This window comes from Emys orbicularis, chromosome 3 (genome assembly GCF_028017835.1).
Source record: "Emys orbicularis isolate rEmyOrb1 chromosome 3, rEmyOrb1.hap1, whole genome shotgun sequence".
In the NCBI taxonomy this organism is placed as follows: domain Eukaryota; kingdom Metazoa; phylum Chordata; order Testudines; family Emydidae; genus Emys; species Emys orbicularis.
The window spans coordinates 90762738-90777060 of record NC_088685.1 but is presented as its reverse complement, the minus strand read 5'-3'; positions in this window follow the sequence as shown (position 1 = coordinate 90777060).

The window sequence follows — 14323 nt, the reverse complement described above, 5'->3', positions numbered from 1 at the left end:
AATTCTGCCCCGACACCCTGCAAGTTCCCTGACAATGGAACCAGTGTGGTGAAGAATTTGGGTGGCTATACAGCTGATGCGCACTACCAGCACTGCATGGAACCCACACTACAAGGACTCTCTACCAGCAGCACAGGGAACCAAATATTGCATAGATCCTCTAGTCCTCCACTCCAGGTGTGAGTGTGTGTGTGTTTGGGAGGGTGTCCATAAGTTACCCCCATGCATCTGTTTTTCTCATCTTAGGAACTTATATAGTCCCATTATTGAGGTATCTGAGCACCTCATGATCTTTAATACTATCCTCATAACACTCCTGTGAAGAATGGCAGTGCTGTTAATATTATCCCCATTTTACAGATGGTGAACTGAGGCAGGTAGGTGCTGGGTGGGATTTTGAAAAGCATCTCAATGGGAGTTAGGCACATAGGTGCTTTTGAAAACCCACCTCATAAGTGTCTAGCTATCTAGCCTTGCCAAAGATTACATAGGAAGTCATTAGCAGCACAGGGAATGGAACCTACGTCCCAAGCTAATGCCTTAATCTCTGGACCAGCCACCTTTCCAGTTCTCTGGTATCTCTCACACACATTTTTCCCAGCACTCGGCCTAGCTTTTTCCAAAACTGAGCTTGTGCAAACCATTATACAAATAGATTGTATCCATACATAAAATAGACTTATCCAACGTCTCTACATGCATATGCATGAATACAGCACGTTAATTAAATTAAAAAACAACAATTAACTTACACGATGTCAGCAAAGGGACTCTCACCAAAACTTAATTAGAAAACGTAGCTCCCCATCCTATGCAAACTGTCCCTGTTCCTCCACAGTGAGATTTATACAGAGAGAAAACCCAACCTGGTCTATGAGATACAGTTGAAGAACCAACTCTACACTAGCACATCTGTTCATTAAGTACCTTGGGAAGAACATCAGCTATAATATTCCCAAGTGCGAAAAATACAACACACACACTGAGGTCATGTTTTCTGAAATATTTCATTACATTGAACACATCTTCCTGATTTATTAAGTCCTTTAATACAATGTGAGTGTTTCCACATGTCTGTGTAGGCATGAACATAAACATATGCTTGTAAACCCTCACCGACTCCTCAACCTTTTTTTCCATTTGCCATACACTCTTAAAGCCTGCCTTGCCTAATCGAAATGTAAGATTTCATAAACGCTGCAGCTGAACAGAACAAAATTACAGCACTCCCTAATATCGCAAACATAATTAACTTTGAATTATGTGAATTAACCGTGCCTGACAAATTATCATTCAGCTCTGAAATTAAATTCTTTCGTACCATTAGATTTGTTTGTTAAGCTCAAGTAGGCAAAAGTAGTATTTAATAAAGTAATAATGATGTTTTGCTGAGAGTGCCTTTGAGAGAGATATGGATTTATCCAAAATAAATCATGGAAGTGCTATTATTAGCTCATTTGCAAATACTATATACTATTGGATCTGCATAATAAAATTATGAAAAAATGTCTGAGGCAGCTATGGGCTACTCTATGGCTATTAAAGTAAACTTTTTCTAATCACTTCTTTAACTTTTTCTTTTTATGTGCCTATTTAGCAATGCACCCTACGCATAATATAAATATATTTAACACTTGGTATAGCTATCATGCCAATTATAGCTAATGTGTCAGCATTCCTTAAAAAAAGAAAAAAACACCCTAATTTCAGAGATGTCAAACTCAGCTGAATGTTTCTACCAAGCCTTTCTTAGGAAAAGAATGTTTGGACTTTTCTCAGATAGAGCACAAATATATAGAAACACGAACAGAAAAAAATTAATGGACATTAGAGAGAGATAAGCTCTGTTAGGCTACTTCATCCAACTCATTCAGAATTATTTCTTGCAGTATATTCTCCCATGCTTTATGCAATTTAGTTTTAGATAACACAAGCCAAGGGGCTTCTACCACTTCACTAGGAGATATTCCACAGACTAATAGATCTTCCTTATTAAGAACTTTCTTCTAACATTTAGCCTAACTTTTTCTGTGCCCAGTTCTCCTTCATTAAGGCCCTGAATTGGTGAGGCTCTTAAGCACATGTCTAATTTTAAGCATATGAGTAACCCCATTTAAATCAGTGGAGCTACTCACATGCTCAAAGTTAGGCACAGGCTAAATTACTATGCTGAACTGAGATGGTTGGGCCACACTCAAACATTTGTATCCCTCCCTTTATCCTTCAAATACTATCAATGGGTACCATGTCTCTCCCAAATTGTTGCTTAGCTAAGATCTATATATTTAATCCTTCAGATTGTATCATAAATCAGTGCAGACCCTTAATCATTCACCTTTTCGGTCAGAGAAAAGTTTGTCTCCTTTGTTTGTGACACAATCTGGGAACTACTGACATTAGATATGAAAAAGATTTATTTGGTCACCTAATGTATCTCCTTGCCAATTGGACTGTAATTTTCCAAACAATGGCTATCTGATACTCTGGTTAGCCAGGGATGAATGGTCTGAAGCTACATTCCAGCAGAATTTAGGGGTTCTGCAGGTCTTTCCAGGGTTGATACTAAGCTTTCACAGAGCTCCTAAGATTGGCCAGAGTGGAACTTCTTTGCAGCTCCTCAGAATCTTAGCTTCAGCCCTACACAACAGAAGATGTTGAGAAACTAAAAGCTCCCAAATATCTGATGTCTTGGTTTTATGAACATTTGCAAACATCCAAATATCTGAATTTTACACACACACCCACACCAACATGTATCAACTAACATTAGAAAACAAGAAAAATGTTTTAAATATTAAAAGCAGATGTTTATGAATTAACTGAACTAATCTATAAAGTCCTAAACATTGAAAAAACAGAATAGTGAGAGATGAGAAGAATAAGCTTAGTACTGGAAATATATAAAAATTACACACAAAGACTGTGTTTTTACCATGTCAGAGTCAGAACCCACAACCACATGTACTCCAGGGCATGATCTGATTGTCAATGTCTAGCAGTATTCACTACACCAGATAACAAAATATTTGCAGAACTGGGCTGTAAAGCACATTGGTTGGGGTTTTCAGAAGTATTCAGTGTTGGCCTAACTCTGCTCTCTGTGAAGTCAGTGGTAAAACCCCATTAGGTCAACTCAATGAAACTACTAGTGTTAACACAAAGAAACCCTTTTCTTTCACCCTTGACCAGCAGTAGGGCACAACCCTCCCATACAAGCCAATGTTGACAGCTTTTGAAAATCCCATCCAATCCCACCTTTGTTTAAACAGACAAGAAGAGAAAAAGGAGAATAGAGGGAAACAAGAGATACATATTAATTCTATCACAATCCTGAAAAGTCTATGGGACACAGGTCAATGGGCCTTCTCATAGGGCATAAACATGAGCACAAGCAAAAGTCTTTGCAGGATTGGGGCCTATTAGAGCTGGTCAAAAATGATTATTGTTTTTTTAAAAAAAACCCACTAATTTTCATTCCCCCCCCCAAAAAAATTGCAAATTTTTGCTAAACAAGTTTGGGTGTTTGATTACAAAAATTGACCCCTCCTTTTTTTTTTCCTTGTTCATCCTTTTTTTTCTTACCTCTTCTCCCTCCCCAACTCTTTTTTCAAGTGTCAAAAATGGACAGAAAAAATGAGAGGTAAAAGGAAAAAAGCGGGGAGGTAGAAAGGGAGAGAAACAGGGGGAGGGAAATAAATGAATCAGTTTTCCATCAAAACAGTAAATTTCAAATGAAACATTTTCATGAAGAAAAAAAGCCAATTTTTCTTGAAAAATGTCTGTGAATGATGATTTTTGACTAGCTCTAATTTCTATAGTTCCAGGATAACCGAGTTCTATGGGAGATCCTCTTTTACATCTGTCATAGCTACCCCTTTATTGTCATTTTTTTACTTTAATTTCTTTTGGGCTCAATTGTGCCTTTAATGGAGAGTCCCAGAAAGGAGACAATGTGGAGCCACATCACCCCAGGGGGAGCTCTCTGAGGAATTTTGACTCAGGGAGGGCTAAGCTCCTTCTGGACCTCTCCTAGCATGCAAGGGGCACACTCTCACTGTGATACTCCACCAGGGACTGTGGGATATTTACTCCTGAGCAATTGGTCAGTGCAGTTGGTACTTAAGGGGAGGAGCAAAGGCCATCTCTACTCTCTTGTGAATCAGGAGTGTACGGAGTGACTGCAGTCGTGCCCCACTGTGGCTCAGGGCTGCAGATGTTTGTGTGGGTGAACTCCTTACACCTTCATAACGTTATTAATGCGGCTGCAGCAAAAGCACTCAAAGTGTATGGCTGTCATGCAGGGCAAGATACAGGGAGAGTGCTCTTCATTACAGTGTATTGCGTAGGACTGAAAATCTGCTGTAGTTTTGACACTATTTGATCTTTCCAGGTGTTATGAAGAAGGACCTTTTTTGAAGAAGCAATAATAAAGGACTGGCTGTGCCTTTCATTTGAGAGTTTGGACCCTATCATTTTTACTTGGTGCAGTAATGAGAAGGGAAAGCTACTGTGCAATTTAACAGTGAAATCACTGTCGTTTTCATTACACATTTTTTTCTCTATCAGATAACCCCTGAATACTGTTCCAGATTTTCCTTTTGTTCTGAGCCTGTAGATAATGACTCAAATCATACTGAGGAAACTGCCTTAATCACAAAGACAGACATAAAACTGGTGAAAACCTTGCAGCAGATTATCAAAAAATTTCCAACAAAACAATTGTATTTTTTAAGACTGCCACTGACACAGACCTTTAAGAGGATTATGTTTTTTAAAAGCCCATTATACAAACCACTCATGTTGTGCATGTATTTCACTAAGAGAACCTATTGGTATAGAAAACAATCTGCTCTGTTTCATGTTTCTTTGTAGTCACAAACTGGAAATAGTGTCAGTGCAGTCTATTATCATTTCCATTGCATGAGAATAAGTATTTGCACCTTCTCAGATTTTCATTTGCAGAATTTAGTAGGTGGGTGGAGGCTATGGAATGCACAACAGCAACTAATATTTTTTGTCCTGTAAGGATAGCAATTATATTAGAGTATAAAGAGCAAGAGCTACTATAAGCCACATACACGAGATGGGCACAGATATATAGCAGAATTTCAAACAAGCAAACAAAAGTTTATACATACAGGATATGTTCTTGCCCATTTTAAAGTTTAACACTGATTGCTTTTTCGCTGAATCTAGGGACAGTTTCTGGTCATGAGCAAAATTTAAGCAAACCACTGCAGGTGAATGATCACTATCCTTGCTGGATTTATAGCTAACGTAAAATCCACTCACACTAACACAAATATATATATATATATATACATATATTTTTTAGAAAAAACAAATAAGCAAATCTAAAACTTGTCTGTTTCCAGCAAGGATGGAAGAAAGAGATATTACTGTTGCTATTTTGGAAGTTGTTCAGATACTGCAGTGATGGGTAGCAGTATAAAAAGATTAAGTTAGATAAATAGGCATGTTGTTTAAACTTGAACCAAACCAGATTCTAAGTTCTTTTGTGATTCGATTTACATACCCCAAATGAGATCTATTAGCCACCAGATACTATTCAGCACAAGTCTCAAACACACTCAGATGATGGCTACACATCCTGAAACAGATTAAACAGATAAGAATTTTTATCCTTCTAATATTGTGCCTTAGGTGAGAAAAAGTAAAAAGCCTAGGAGCACTTGCAGGAACACTCCTCAGTACTAACGCTGAAACAAAACACAACCCACAGAGTGCTACAGAGCACATGCCAGACAGAAACAGAACTTTAATATCCTAAATCTAAGTATAACTAGAATAGCCTAACAATGATCCAAAGGGTGGCTTTTTGAAGATATTTACTAAAATTTCTCAAATTATACTACATATTTACTTAATGTGTATTCCAAAGATGGCTGCCAGACACTGACTTACTGCAACACTGATAGTGCCAGGTATGTTCTTAGTACAAGTATTGCAGTAGCATGGGAATTTTTTTATCATCAAACGGTACAGGACTATTGATTTATTTTTTTGGTTCTCTGGTGTTTCATTTCCTTGTTTAATAAAAATCCACTGTAGCTGGCTAGAATCCAAAGCTGCTGGGAGTTCAATTTCTTCATAAAAGCATGGAAAATCTGAGCTTTCCTTTATAGTAGGAGAGCTTTTTAAATCCTTGCTTAACTTGCTTCTCTAAAGCAACTTGTTGCCCTTACGGTACCAAGGCATAATGAAATGAGTTAAAGTACAGTGTGTGCTTTAATTTTCTTTGCTTTTATTGGTTTATGTCACAATTGTAATGTTATCAGAAATGGAGGGAGGAGGGGGGAAGAGCACAGTGTTATTTTGCAATTTCAGTTCAAAATGGGTTTGTGAATTTGTCAGGAAGGTAGCAAAACTAGTTTGTGTAGGTGTGCAGGCCAGAAATTAAAAGGGGTTTTGTATTTCCCATGAGTCAAAAACGAGTGGACAGATTATCTGACTTCCTTTGCTCTCCTTGTGCCATTCAGCTGGTGCAAAGGCTGGGCTTAACTCCCCACCTTGTCATAATAACCTTGGCATGGTGGAGTTCCCAGCAGGTGTAGGGCCACAGTAGCTAGATCCTACATCTCCTTTTGGCACAGCAGCTTGGCTGTGAGTGCCAAGCGTTTTGGTTACCTCGGGTGGTGGATGCTTCCTTTTGCAAGAGTTAAATCAGCCTTCAGGCTATTCAAACATGAGTCCCGGCTGAGACAGTGAATCAGGAAGCCATAACCAGCTCCCTGACAGACCCCACTTGCGCAGTCCAGCAGAAACCAACAGCAGCAGAGAATTTGGGTCAACAGAATCTTATATGTCTACACAGGTTTGTGTAGGTTAGCATGAGTCTTCTGGCTACATCTACACTACGGGGGGGGGTCGATTTAAGATACGCAAATTCAGCTACGCGAATAGCGTAGCTGAATTCGACGTATCAGATCCGACTTACCCTGTTGTGAGGACGGCGGCAAAATCGACTGCCGCGGCTCCCAGTCGACGGCGCTTACTCCCACCTCCGCTGGTGGAGTAAGCACGTCGATTCGGGGATCGATTGTCGCGTCCTGACGAGACGCGATAAGTCGATCCCCAAGAGATCGATTTCTACCCGCCGATTCAGGCGGGTAGTGTAGACCAGGCTTACTGCTTTGCAAGAAACTGAAGCAGTCCTAGTGGTCACAACTGAAAATAGTAGAAATGTTAGGAAAACAGAATTTCCATCCCAATGGAAATTCTTATATTTTGAAATCTGTTTCCATCACAAATTGGGACAAAATTCAAAATGTAAATTTTTTTTATGGACTGGAAATTAAAAAAAAATCATTTTGAAGACATCAAAATGACATAATCGTTACATTTCATTTAAATTATGTCAACACATATAAAAAACTGTACTGCATGTAATAATTATTGGACATAACATTAAAATAATATGCTTTAATACAGAAATCAAAATGAGAAAGAATGAAATGGGAAATTTGGAACAAAGTGCAATGATAACAAAACCAAATACTCCATTTCAACTGTGAATCATTAAAAAAAACACCATTGATAATTTCATGGAAATGACACATTCCTGTGAAAATGTCAATGTTGCCAAAACAGCATTTGCTGACAGAAAACTGTTTCATCAGAAAGTTTTCAGCCAGCTGTTGAAGATACCATGTAATTTGCCCCTTGTTATTATTCCCAAGAGCACACAGTTAAACCCCCAAATTAAACTGGTGAACAAGGGCTTTGGAATACACACAGTGCAAACACCTTCATTGACACAAATGAAGCTGCAATGAATTATAACTGGTTCATGGACAGCAGCCAAGCTCCAGCCAGGGTTAATTTTGAGTACTTTTTTGGTTTGAATAGAGCATTTCACACATTTCTAGTTTTTGTCCAATGGTAGTTTATTTTTAAATGACCCCTCAAATGGTAAGAAGTAGTGTATATGTCAGTCCACAAAATAGAACAAAACACCGTGTGCATATGGGTGTTAATGAACTATAATTACATAATTATTAGTATTATCAAAAACAGAAAGGCAGATGTCTCCATCCCTCCTCTGCCCCTCCCATAAGCAAGTGGTTGGAAAGGCAATGTAATCTAATCTGATATGACACACAGCCCAATACATTTCACACGCAGCTCAAAACAAGCCACAGCAACAGTTGCAGTATTTTTCCTCTTAAGGTAATGAAAAAAGATGTGGATGGTTAAAGGAGATTTATCTAAACTTTTACCTCCAGAGGGCCAGACTCCAGAGGACAAAATGATTGGAAGACCATGATTCAGGCTGTACATTTGTCACAGACATAATTTTCATGATAAAATAATATGATGTTTAAGGGACGTTCATAAAACCCAGGGGAGCATTTTGACCAGTATGATGCAGGTGTGTTCTGCCACTAACCAGAAGCCAATGAAATGGTGAAGGGAGCCAATGGTGAAGGGAGAATCTGGCTCACTGTCATCTGTTCACTACTGAGCAAAATTAATCCATAGGTTTGGCTCAGCGTCTGTAGAATCTATGCTTTTTTATTCCATATTTTTAACTACTAGGGCCACATTCACTGGGACTACTTGAGGGGTAAGATACTATTCAACTGAAGTAAGCATGGCAGAATCTGGCTCTAAATATTATTAAATGTTTTTAAACAACTTATTGTAAAAGAAAAGATATTTGAATTTGCTCAAAAGCTCCCCATGATAAATGTATTTAATTTTAATCTTGTGTATCACTTCTTTTCCTTTTTTAAATGTCTGCAATGAATAATACAAGTTTTTGCAATGATATAATCATGATTTTCCCCATTTTGCTACGACAGTCTGCTTTATCTGTAATTTCCTAATTTAATTTATATTCTGACAAAAGGGTATACAATATCTCCATGTTCCCCTACCAAGAAGTTGAAAATGTACACACAACACTTAAGCAATTTGAAAGTCCCCCTGACCCACCTGTGGGAGTGGAAGTTAGGTTGTGGGAGCCTAGGACTGGCAGGACAAGGAGACTGGGACTGAAAAACAGTACAGAGTAAAGGGAGAGGAGACAGATCTGATGAGGAGCCTTAATGCAGGGGAGAACTGGGACTAGCTGGGCAAAAAGACTGTGACAAGGAATGGGGGGTAGGGGACACTGAGATTGGATGCAGAGCCCTGTGAGGGAAATTAGTATTGGAAGCCAGTGAGGAGGGGGAACTTGGGTGGGGGAAGCAACGGGAGGCCAGAAAGAGGGGGTGGGGAAGACAGAGAGATCACTTGAGTAGCTGACAGGGATTGGGATTGGCTGGGGAAGGGGACTGAATGTGGGTGCGAGACTGTGAAGGGGAGTTTGGAGGAGTATCACTAGGAATTCTTGGTGAGACTGGGATTGGGGTAAGAAGCCTGAAGAGTGGAGTCTGGGACTGGCTAGGTGAAGAGAATGGGACTGGGACAAGGAGCCATGTGCAAAGAAGAGGCAGGACGGTGACAATGGCATGTTGGAGGGGATGGAATAGGAGGCATCACATTGGGAGGGAATGGACAGAAGAATCTGTGCCCACTGAAGCACACTCCCCTCCTGATTCCAAAATGGAAACCCAAGATCCCTGAGTCTCACCATTCCTCTGCTGTCAGCAAATATCTGTGAAAACCCACTGACAAACTATGTTGCATCCTCTTACAGTGCTCATCCACATAAAGGATGACAACCTACTACTGCTATCAATTATTTTGTTAGCTCAAGTAGCAGAGCTATGTTAAAAAAATTCACATTGCAAAGTCAAGCAGGCAAAAGCTAGGAAGAGATAGTATGAAGGTTGTCTTTGACTATATGAGTTGAGGATTATGCTTTTAATTTCCTAATTGTTCTATAGACCTACACACTTAAATCTTAAACCTATACATTCTTAAACTGCTATTTCAGAACTCTATTTACTTCTGACACTGAAATTTCCTAGTGGGTTTATTTGCAGAGTATTTTAACTGTAAATAAGTAGAGGTTTCCCAGAGGGTTTACTTCCACAGTATTTCAAATGTGAAATGTGTTAATTGACCTATCAATAATGTATTCTCACTCATCTAATGAAGAAGAAATCCCAGTGTTAAACAATTGGCTCATTTTGTAATAACCCACTCCCTTTAAAATGCCTAACAGATTATGCATATTCATTTTGCTTAAAAACTGCATTTTCAATGTGTTTGAGAGACCAACATCCTTTGGACCAACATCCTTTTATACATCCTTTCACAAAAAGCAGAGGAAATACCAGCAAAAGGAGGAATCTCCTGAAACTGAAATAACCCTGCTAAATATTACCAAAATACAAATTTCAAATATTTCAAAGATTTAATAAATGTTCTATTTAAATCCAGCTCATCTTTTTAGAAGATAAACATCAAGGGCGGGCTCATTGATTTCAACTGGAGTTTTGTCATTGACTTCAGTGGGTTCAGGATTTCACCCCAAATAGATATGATCTAAAAGCATTTGCCCAGTAGCAAAATTTCAGATTAGGACAAGAAAGGCTACTTTTTGCTTTTGGATTTGAAACAGTAAACCTGGGGGTCTCTTTCCCTGCCAGATAAAATCTTTGACCATTTAACTGATTTTATTTTTAAAAACATTATGAATTCAAATCATTCAGAGCAGTGAAAAAGTAACAGCACACTCAGGGGAATACTGTCATATTTCACATTTATTTTCCCTAATCAATTTATTAAAAGGTGCTTCCAATTAAGGCCATCTGAGATTCGATTCAGTAACAGGATATAATTAGCTTCATATAAAGATTCAACAGTGGGAATCAATGTGATCCCTAAATACTTTATTCTGTTATTTGAAACTAGAAAAAGACATTCTTTTATCAAGCATTCCTTCATTACATTATATTTTGTCACTATGGTGCAGAGGATTATTTCCATTAATCTTGAACCAGAGATCAGTCCATACTCTTCAAGAACACTTAAGATTAGAGGCACCGGATTTATTTAAACCAGAAAAAAAAAAAGGAACATCCTCTGTCATCTAGTGATACAGAGTGATCATTCTTTTCAGTTCTAACCAGTTTCATTTTTGCAATTATTGCTAATATACATGTGTATGGCTCAAGTGAGAAGTCAAATAGAAATGGAGAATGTGGGCAATCCTGCTTTGTTTCTGGAGTGAAAAAGAAAGTCTTAGACTTCTCTCTATTCATTAGCATAATATTTTAATGTACATTTACCAGTTGGGAATGTTGAGATCTTAATTTATTTCTATGACTATGATATGAAGCTCAGACTAGATTAACATAATGGCCTATTCTGGGTTTAAAATATAAAAATGATTTTTTTAACTTATTTTTCCTTCAATGAGGAAGATGGATTTGTTCCTTATTAATGCTTTAGATGGATTTCAAAGATGAAATAGATCTGTTGGTAAATCATTTGTTGCTAAAAAAAAAAAAAAATCAGGAGAAACTCCTAATTTATATACTATTACAACCTGTTTATTTCAACATAGTAATTTGTTGGCTTTTCATTTAAATTGCTTCTTACAAATGAGGCCCAGCTTTATTTTCAACTTGGAGCATGATCTGACAATGTGAACTGTTCCATATTGCAGTTCGAGATTTGTTCTGCATCCTTTCAATTTAATATATATATATATATATATATATATATATATATATATATATATATATATATATATATACTCTTAGAATGCATTATGAGGCATAGAGAAAAAAGCATAAATACCTTGGTTGAGAATTTTTATGATCCCAGGAATCTATTAATCTCAAATCCTAAAAGTGTTTCAATAATGCCCTTGAACTCAGGAGTAAATATGCTAGAGGCTCAGATTTGCCTTCTGAACACAGCACACTGTTAAGACTACACACAGTTTTCATACTAGTTGAATAGGAAGGTAATTCCAAGAAAGTATTTCTAAAAAAAAAGGGAGGGACGGAGGGCGTGTGTATATGGGTGTGAGTGAGAGAGAGAGCCTCCCCCCCCATACCTCCACCCACCCATCAGGAGAGATATGGTTATCAGGGATCAATCACTGTCTCACAGTAGTTACAAATATTTGACTTAAATATGATATAACATGTAATGACTCCATATAACTTTAACAGATACAAAAGCAAATATATTGGGGTGTGATGTTTAGGGGAAAATGAGGAATTTCATTTATATTTGTGCTTTCTGGTTATTTAGTAATATTGTACGTTATAAAGTTGATCTTTCTTTTTGGATTTAGTGTATTTTTAAAGTATTTGTTAGAGGCACTTCAAGTGTTCAGACTGAAAAAAATAAACATACGGTGGGTTTTAGTTGTAAGAATATTTGTGCCCAATATTCTTACAAATAAAACCCACCATATGTTTAATTTTGCTGCTTTTCAATTTCATTGACTGTCTCCTTGTTCTTATATTACGGCAAAGGCTGTATAGACATTCCTTCTCTATTTTGTACACCTCTAACATGTTCCCCTTCACTCATCCCTCTGTAAGGGTACATCTACCCTGCAGCTATACCTCTATAGAGTAGACGCTTCCCACATTGAGGAAAAGATTTTTCTCCTGTCACAGTCAATCCAACTTTCCAAGAGGTGGTAAGGTCGATGGAAGAATTTTTCTGTCGAGCTAACTGCATCTTCAGTGAGGCTAGGTTGACCTAACTACATTGCACAGAGCACAATTTTTTTCACAGCCCCAGCTATATAATTTAGTTTATCTAATTTTAAAGGTGTAGACCAGCCCTAACCCGAACAAGCTGAGTCTTTTCAGTCTTTCTTCATACAGAAATCTTTCCATATCTCTAAATCCTTTTTTTCTCTGAACACCTATTTCTGCTACTTTTTTTTTTTTTGAGACATGCTGACCAAAACGTAACACATTATTCCAGCGGAGAGGCATACTATTGATTTATACAACATACAATTTCCATATTTTATTTAAAAGCACATTTTCTTTGCTTCCTTTTTAACTGCTGCTGCACAATGAGAAGTTTTTACTTGCCTGTCTACAGTGAAACCCAAGTTTTCCTGGATGATTAGTTAGTTTAGAGCATTGTAAGGTTTAAGATTAGTTCAAAGTGATTTCTTTCAATGCCCCCTGCAGCCTCAGAGGCAAGTGGGCTTTCAACTGGACTGGCAGGGGGAAAAAGAGTTGTAGCTCCTTTAAGGGATGTCTTCCCTTATCCCCCACTGACCATTGCTTCCTGTTCTCTGTTTTCTATTTTAGCCAGTTACTCGGCATATCACTCCATAACTATTTAGTTTCTTTAGTAACTTCTGTAATGGCAAAATTCTGATCTCCTTATTTAGCTGAATAGTATCTTAGTCCCACTGGCTTAAATGGGATTAGTTGCAGAAGAAAGTATTACTAAGAATGAGTAAGGATAGCAGAATCAGGCTCTAAACATTCACCAGTTTTCACATGAGAATTGCTATCATGTATTTTAGTATTGGCACAACAGATTAATTGAACAATTGTCAATTTGTGGCTCCACCTTCTCTTTCCCCTCTCTGCCCTCTTGTACATGAGGAGGCAAGGGTTTTATTGGGCATCCATCCTCTGCTCCCCTATGTTATGACAGTGCTCTAGAAAAGACATGTCTGTATATATGCAAATAATTATTAAAAAGAATGCCATCTGCTGGCATAAATTAGGAGGCTGAATAAAGTAATTGTTGTTAAACACTTTAAATGGCTTCCTGTGAGCAGCTTTTAACATTCAGCTAACAAAACTAAAATGGCTGCAGAGTAACATAGGAGGGGCTTTATTTCCCCACAGGACCATGTAGCTGGAGTACACAACTAAGCCTAGAATTCTTTCCTTCATGAATTTGGTAAGGGAAGAAAATGCTTTCCAAACAAAGTGCCATAGCAATCTCTGACCACTGCTAACATTCAAGTACTTGATTAGAACAAGGCAGCCTAAGCTAGTTCAAAACTCTTTTATTTCCTGCAGCTCACATATCTTCCAAATACTGATAAGAGGTGACTTTTTTTTTTTTTTTGGCCTGGCATGCAGAAATTGGAAAGGGAAAGTATATAGAAGTGCAATGTCTGATCTCTATGCCAGTGCTAGAAATCAAACACAAAACCATGCCCAGAGCTAAGCCACCATGCTGGCAGCTAATTGAAGAGGTGGGTGGCTGCTATAACACACAGAGTACATGAACAAAGTTGACTAAATGCTACACATTTTAAATGTCATCTTACTGACAATATTAATGTAATTCCTCTTGTCTTTTCTTCCTCCTGTCTTTCCTCTGATATGGGACACGTTTTCATGTGGCTTAAGTAACGTGAGGATTTCACAAATAATACGCTGCTAACTGATTTTTTTGTGAT